Source organism: Mobula birostris, chromosome 7 (genome assembly GCF_030028105.1).
Source record: "Mobula birostris isolate sMobBir1 chromosome 7, sMobBir1.hap1, whole genome shotgun sequence".
Taxonomy (NCBI): Eukaryota; Metazoa; Chordata; class Chondrichthyes; order Myliobatiformes; family Myliobatidae; genus Mobula; species Mobula birostris.
In genome coordinates, this window is record NC_092376.1 from 120682286 (window position 1) to 120689922 (window position 7637).

The following is a 7637-nucleotide window of genomic DNA, read 5'->3' on the forward strand; positions in this document are numbered from 1 at the left end:
AATGAATAAACAGTCAATGTTTCAGACTAAAACCTCTCACTGGGACTGGAAAGGAAGGGGGAAAGATGCCAGAATAAAAAGTTGGGAGGAAGTAAAAGAAAACAGTCTTGCAGGTCTGAGTGAGCACATGGTCGAAGAGTCAGACAACAGTAGAGAACACAAAGGGGGACTAGTGAGAGAGGGTATCACTGCACTCTCGGCAAAGGGAAGTTCTGAACTTCTTCAGCTTAGGCATCCCTCAAAGAGACCACAGTGGAGCAGCAAATCATAAACACAAGTGATTCTACAGATGTTGGAAGTCCAGAGCAACACACACAAAATGCTGGAGGAACTCAACAGGTCAGGCGGCATCTATGGAGAGGAATAAACAGTTATATCTACTATCAATAAGTTAAAAAGATTTACGGCATTTATTTAAAGAAAATCAGACAGTATTTTGAATTAAGCAGTTGAATATTTGCACCTTTCAATGAATCAGTTAGCTTATATTAACGGATTGAATTCTGAAGAAACGGGATTGATTTCAATGGGCATGTTCGTCAGCATAGGTGTTTTGGCCAAACGGCCTGATTCCATGCTGCATGGCTCTAAGTGAAAAGCACCTGTACAGGTAAAACTACACCTGTGTGAATCTCGTTAGCAACTGCTGATCCTGTGATCTCTGTCATGGAAGATGATGATGAAGATGAACCCTTGCAAGGTGCCAGGAGCTGTTGGTGTACCTGGAAGGGTTCTGAAAACCTGTGCCAGCCAACTGGTGCAAGTGTCCAAGGACATTTTCGATCTCTCACAGCTGCCGCTGAAGTTTCCACTTGCTTCAAAAAGGCGACAATCATACCAGTGCTCAGGAAGAGCAGGGAGAGCTGCCTCAATGACTATCGCTGCAATAAAGTGCATTGAGAGGTTGGCCATAGTTAGAATCAACTCCTGGCTAAGCAAGGATCTGGACCCGCTGCAGTTTGCCCATAGACATCATAGGTCTACAGTGGATGCAATCCCATTGGCTCTCCACTCTGCCTTGGATCTCCTGGACAATAGTAATACCTAAGCCAGGCTGCTGTTTATGTGTTCAGCATTCAACACATTCATGCTCTTGGTTCTAATCAACTAGCTCCAAAACCTGGACCACTGTACCTCCCTCTGCAACTAGATCCTTGACATTCTTACTTGGAGAACAGTCTCTGAGGACCGGTAATAACATCTCCTCCACACTGACAATCAATACTGACACACCTCAAAGATGCGTGCTTAGTGCACTGCTCCATTCTCTCTACACCCGTGATTGTGTGGCTAGGCCCAACTCAGACACCGTCTATAAATTTGCCAACTATTGTTGGCAGAAGTTCAAGTGCTGACAAGGAGATGGGACAGATCATCTGGTTGAGAGATATCGCAACAACAAACTTGCACCCATCAGTAAGACCAAGGAATTGATTGTGGACTTCAGGAACGAGAAATTAAGAGAACACAAACCAATCCTCAATGAGGGATCAGAAATGGAAAGGGTAAACAGTTACAAGTTGCTGGGGGTCAAGATCTCTGAGGATCTATCCTGGGTCTAATATATTGGTGCAAATACAAAAAGGCTCGAAAGCAGCTATATTTTATTAGGAAAATTGGTATGTCACCAAAGACACCTGCAAATGTCTACAGAGTGTACCATGGAGAGCATTCTAACTGGTTGTATCAGTGTCTGGTATGGAGGGGCCACCACACGGGATCGGAAAAAACTGCAGAACGTTGTAAACTCAAGACAGCTCCATCATGGGAACTAGCCTCCTCAGCATATAGGACACATTTGAAAGGCGATGCCTCAAAAAGGCAGCATCCATCATTAAGGACTCATATCACCCAGGCCATGCCCCCCATCAAGAGAAGGTACTGGAACCTGACAACACATAGTCAATGGTTCAGTCACAGCCTGTTTTCCTCTGCCATCAGATTTCTGAATGGACATGAGCTCATGAGCACTACCTCAGTATCTTTCCTCATTTTTGCACTATTTCTTTAATTTTTTAAAAATACAGTATATACTTCTTATTGTAACACATAATTTTTATTATTATGTGTTGCAATGTACTGCTGCAAAACAACTAATTTCACGACCTAGAGTATGCCAATGATATTAACCTCATTCTGATTCTACAGTTGACAGAAATAGTACACTTAATCAATTTCAGATATAAAGCACAACGTGATATTGTAGGGCATTATTTTCTTAGTTTCGTTGTGTTTTATCCAAATCCATAAGGACTGTGTCCAAGCACCCTTGGACACACATAAAAGTGATAATGCAAGAGAATTCATTTTTTTCCTATTCCAGACCTTATGGGGCAATATTCTGGTACACATTGTTCAGAATGTGTCATGCTTATTAGAATTGGAAATCTTATACCCTATGTGTATCAAATGTGCAGGTTATTCAATATTGTGCAAACCTGCCCTCAGCTGGCTGGAAATGAGTGGTTTAGGGATGAGCATTATGTGTGCCTGTTGGAATATTGTGCCATCAGAATTGGAGGAATAAAGTAATATCTTCATTTATGGGCTGTCAGGGATTCATCTAACAGTAGATTTTGTTTAACTAAAACAGGCCATTTTTTGCACCCTGAAGGTAACTCTATTCCATACTCAAGCCTGATGTTGTTTGGGAATAGAAACACACATTTGAAATTGTAAAATTGATATTAACTGAGCAATGTAGACCTATTTATGTCACAGCCCATTTCTCGTTCCCAGCTGGAATTAGCATCAAGTTATTTTTTGTTTTTCCTTATTCCAACAACTGTCAGTAATTAGATGAGGGTGGAAAGTGGGCCGGGGGAAGTGCTTGTTTTCCATGTTACATATTGGCTGAGTTTTGCAGTGTATTTTATTCGCACAGTGATACATCATTACTGTTAACAATTTTGTAACTGTTTGAGTGGTCTTGAATCAGGCTGCTTGTAGATGTTGGTCATAGAGAGGTTAAGTACATACAGTAGGAATATCTCAGACTTCTGCTGCCTTGTTTAAATGTTGAGTTGAGATGGAGAAATGTCAAACCACATTCAAATAAATCTGCTGCAAACAAATTACAGTCACTTAATACTTGTCTTCTTTCATATGTACCATTGAGAGCATATTCACCAACTGCATCTCAGTGTGGTATGGCAATTGTCCCGTATCGGACCGCAAAGAACTCCAGCGTGTGGTGAACACTGCCCAGCGGATTATCGGCACCCAATTGCCCACCATTGAGAACAGCTACCATAAACGCTGCCTGGGCAGGATGAAAAGCATTATCAAGGTTGCATCTCACCCTAACCATGGACTTTTTACTCTCCTCCAATCCGGTAGGCATGACAGGAGCCTCTGCTCCCGCACCAGCAGGCTCAGGAAGAGCTTCTCCCCTGAGGCTGTGACTCTGCTGAACCTCACATCACAGTGCTACGCAGTCTTGCACCCATATTGGACTGTCTCATTACTTTTATATTTGTATGCTGTAGCACTTACTTTTTATTCGCAGTTATTTTGTAAATAATACTATTCTTTTGTACTTCTGGTCAGATGCTAATCGCATTTCATTGGCTTTGTATCTGTACTCGGCACAATGACAATAAAGTTGAATCTAATCTAATCTAATATGTCTATTCTTACCTAGAATGTAACTCTAGATGGAGACTCCAGATAGGTGACACCTGTCAGTTACAAACTAAGTTTGTTCCATCTTAGAGGCTGTCAAATAATTGTTGAATGAAAGAACTGCTTTGAGTCAACACCTACATTATAGAAAACAATTCTAGCAATTCTCTTTTAGCTGGGTTGTTTCCTGAGAAGCTTTGTCTGACCTCTGAAAAATAATGGGAAGATTTGCATTTGCACAGTGTTTTTTTATATTGTTTTTCAGGGAAAATAGTTATTTTTGATGTGCAATGTAGGACAAATGAGTTACTAACATACAACTAGTTCCTACAAAGGGGAAACAAAAACAGCAGCTTGAAACCTGAAATACATGCCCTCCCTGGGTTACAAGTGCCTGACTTATGGACATTCCACACATAGGAAAGTGCATTTGGGCAACCAACTGGATGAACAGAAATGGATTTTCTGGCTGCAGCGGGGCCGCAAGCATCTTCTGCTAGATAGGAATGGGCATTTCCACATGATTTCTTTCCACAACAACTCCAGAACCACAATAATCAGGGACTGGGTCAAATAGAAACATAGAAACATAGGTGCAGGAGTAGGCCATTCGGCCCTTCGAGCCTGCACCGCCATTTATTATGATCATGGCTGATCATCCAACTCAGAACCCCGCCCAAGCCTTCCCTCCATACCCCCTGATCCCCATAGCCACAAGGGCCATATCTAACTCCCTCTTAAATATAGCCAATGAACTGGCCTCAACTGTTTCCTGTGGCAGAGAATTCCACAGATTCACCACTCCCTGTGTGAAGAAGTTTTTCCCAATCTCAGTCCTAAAAGGCTTCCCCTTTATCCTCAAACTGTGACCACTTGTTCTGGACTTCCCCAACATCGGGAACAATCTTCCTGCATCTAGCCTGTCCAATCCCTTTAGGATTTTATACGTTTCAATCAGATCCCCCCTCAATCTTCTAAATTCCAACGAGTACAAGCCCAGTTCATCCAGTCTTTCTTCATATGAAAGTCCTGCCATCCCAGGAATCAATCTGGTGAACCTTCTTTGTACTTCCTCTATGGCAAGGATGTCTTTCCTCAGATTAGGGGACCAAAACTGCACACAATACTCCAGGTGTGGTCTCACCAAGGCCTTGTACAACTGCAGTAGTACCTCCCTGCTCCTGTACTCGAATCCTCTCGCTATAAATGCCAGCATACCATTCGCCTTTTTCACCGCCTGCTGTACCTGCGTGCCCACTTTCAATGACTGTTGTATAATGACACCCAGGTCTCGTTGCACCTCCCCTTTTCCTAATCGGCCACCATTCAGATAATAATCTGTTTTCCTATTTTTGCCACCAAAGTGGATAACTTCACATTTATCCTCATTAAATTGCATCTGCCATGAATTTGCCCACTCACCCAACCTATCCAAGTCACTCTGCATCCTCTTAGCATCCTCCTCACAGCTAACACTGCCACCCAGCTTCGTGTCATCCGCAAACTTGGAGATGCTGCATTTAATTCCCTCATCCAAATCATTAATATATATTGTAAACAACTGGGGTCCCAGCACTGAGCCTTGCGGTACCCCACTAGTCACCGCCTGCCATTCTGAAAAGGTCCCGTTTATTCCCACTCTTTGCTTCCTGTCTGCTAACCAATTCTCCATCCACATCAATATCTTACCCCCAATACCGTGTGCTTTAAGTTTGCACACTAATCTCCTGTGTGGGACCTTGTCAAAAGCCTTTTGAAAATCCAAATATACCACATCCACTGGTTCTCCCCTATCCACTCTACTAGTTACATCCTCAAAAAATTCTATGAGATTCGTCAGACATGATTTTCCTTTCACAAATCCATGCTGACTTTGTCCGATGATTTCACCGCTTTCCAAATGTGCTGTTATCACATCTTTGATAACTGACTCCAGCAGTTTCCCCACCACCGACGTTAGGCTAACTGGTCTATAATTTCCCGGTTTCTCTCTCCCTCCTTTTTTAAAAAGTGGGGTTACATTAGCCACCCTCCAATCCTCAGGAACTAGTCCAGAATCTAACGAGTTTTGAAAAATTATCACTAATGCATCCACTATTTCTTGGGCTACTTCCCTAAGCACTCTAGGATGCAGACCATCTGGCCCTGGGGATTTATCTGCCTTCAATCCCTTCAATTTACCTAACACCACTTCCCTACTAACATGTATTTTGCTCAGTTCCTCCATCTCACTGGACCCTCTGTCCCCTACTATTTCTGGAAGATTATTTATGTCCTCCTTAGTGAAGACAGAACCAAAGTAATTATTCAATTGGTCTGCCATGTCCTTGCTCCTCATAATCAATTCACCTGCTTCTGTCTGTAGGGGACCTACATTTGTCTTTACCAGTCTTTTCCTTTTTACATATCTATAAAAGCTTTTACAGTCAGTTTTTATGTTCCCTGCCAGTTTTCTCTCCTAATCTTTTTTCCCCTTCCTAATTAAGCCCTTTGTCCTCCTCTGCTGAACTCTGAATTTCTCCCAGTCCTCAGGTGAGCCACCTTCTCTGGCTAATTTGTATACTTTTTCTTTGGAATTGATACTATCCCTAATTTCTCTTGTCAGCCACGGGTGCACTACCTTCCTTGATTTATTCTTTTGCCAAACTGGGATGAACAATTGTTGTAGTTCATCCATGCAACCTTTAAATGCTTGCCATCGCATATCCACCGTCAATCCTTTAAGTGTCATTTGCCAGTCTATCTTAGCTAATTCAAGTCTCATACCTTCAAAGTTACCCCTCTTTAAGTTCAGAACCTTTGTTTCTGAATTAACTATGTCACTCTCCATCTTAATGAAGAATTCTACCATATTATGGTCACTCTTACCCAAGGGGCCTCTCATGACAAGATTGCTAATTAACCCTTCCTCATTGCTCAAAACCCAGTCCAGAATAGTCTGCTCTCTAGTTGGTTCCTCAACATGTTGGTTCAAAAAACCATCCCGCATACATTCCAAGAAATCCTCTTCCTCAGCACCCTTACCAATTTGGTTCACCCAATCTACATGTAGATTGAAGTCACCCATTATAACTGCTGTTCCTTTATTGCACACATTTCTAATTTCCTGTTTAATACCATCTCCGACCTCACTACTACTGTTAGGTGGCCTGTACACAACTCCCACCAGCGTCTTCTGCCCCTTAGTGTTACGCAGCTCTACCCATATCGATTCCACATCTTCCCGGCTTATGCCCTTCCTTTCTATTGCGTTAATCTCTTCTTTAACCAGCAACGCCACCCCACCTCCCCTTCCTTCATGTCTATCCCTCCTGAATATTGAATATCCCTGAACGTTGAGCTCCCATCCTTGGTCACCCTGGAGCCATGTCTCTGTGATCCCAACTATATCATAATCATTAATAACAATCTGCACTTTCAATTCATCCACCTTATTACGAATGCTCCTTGCATTGACACCCAAAGCCTTCAGGCGCTCTTTTACAACTCTCTTAGCCCTTATACAATTATGTTGAAAAGTGGCCCTTTTTAATGCATGCTCAAGCAGAGCTGGGAGCACTAAGCACACATTAACTCACTCACCCACTGAGTCAGTGCGGCTGGCTGACAACTGTTCTTCCATGCCTGCTCGATCTCATTTAAGAGCTGTTTCTATTGTTTTTTTTTCCCCATACATTGGTATTATTTCCAACTTAAGAAAAGTTTAGGTTGCAAATGCTTCTCGGAAACAGAATCTGTATGTTAATGAAAGCTCATTGACTTGGAATATTAAATCTGCTTCTCCCTCCACTCATGGAGCGTAATTGGCTGAGTACAGCATTTCCTATAGACTGTTACATAATGACCAAATAATGTAATTGTGTTTTTTTTCCTTTTCTGGTTTCTGTAATATATTACCTTGCTTTCCATTTTATACTTCCTCGAGAATATTCACTTGAATATTTTCAGCACCCATCGCAGTTAGTCCTGACGAAGAATCTCGGCCGGAAACGTCAACTGTACTTCTTCCTATA